Raw genomic sequence first — 911 nt, 5'->3', positions numbered from 1 at the left:
GTCCATCCAGAAATGTTTTGAGACTAGTCAGAAATAACGAAAGTGATAAGAACATTATAAGCCAAAAAGGGAATCTTTGGTATGGAACTAGGTTTAGGTTCAATAGCATTCACCTGTGGGGTTTAAGATTTATGAAATGGGCTACAGGAATGGAATAGTGCTATTGGATATTGATTGGGTTACCCAAGGGTTTATTAGCTTTGTTTTGCCAAAACCGGCCTTCTCCTTTAGCATTCTACCTAAAAAAACTTCTTCACGAGATTGGATCCTCTACACGTACGTTAACCTAGATGTACTTGCGAGGATTCAACACCTATCCCATTCAGTTTCACTGTTTTCGTTTATTTCTTTCATTTGTGTTCCGTGAGACTACTTGATGAAGGTCCCCATTTGCTTGCTAAGGGTGCCTCTATGTACTTTCCATCTTGGCTTTGGTGCTCTTAGCCACCCTTTGCTCTTGTAAACCTTTTTTTTTTTTTTTCTAAGGCAGAGTTTCTGTACTTCTGATTTTAGCTACTAAATTTTGGTCCTTATTTTCATCACTTAGATTAGGATGAAACTTGACATGTTGCTATCTAACATTTCACATTATAATTTATTTTTGAGGTGAAAAAATTCCACATTACATTTGAATTGGGCCAAATAGATTAATTATCCGCGACACTTCAAATCTTTTATAACCCTAATCTATCGGTCTGTATTAGACCTTGAAAATAACACTTATTGGCAAATCAATGGAGGTGCAAATTTTGTCCACTAGTAGGCCCCAACCTCTCCAATTTGAATTCTCTATGCCTTGTGATAATTTTATTGAAAACAAAATCAATTTTAATTTTAAATTAAATAAAAAAATAGGCCACATAACGATTGGATCCCTACAATTTAATATAAGATTAATAATAGTTGGGATT

The sequence above is a fragment of the Macadamia integrifolia genome, chromosome 13 (genome assembly GCF_013358625.1).
Source record: "Macadamia integrifolia cultivar HAES 741 chromosome 13, SCU_Mint_v3, whole genome shotgun sequence".
In the NCBI taxonomy this organism is placed as follows: domain Eukaryota; kingdom Viridiplantae; phylum Streptophyta; class Magnoliopsida; order Proteales; family Proteaceae; genus Macadamia; species Macadamia integrifolia.
This window is presented reverse-complemented; position numbering follows the sequence as displayed.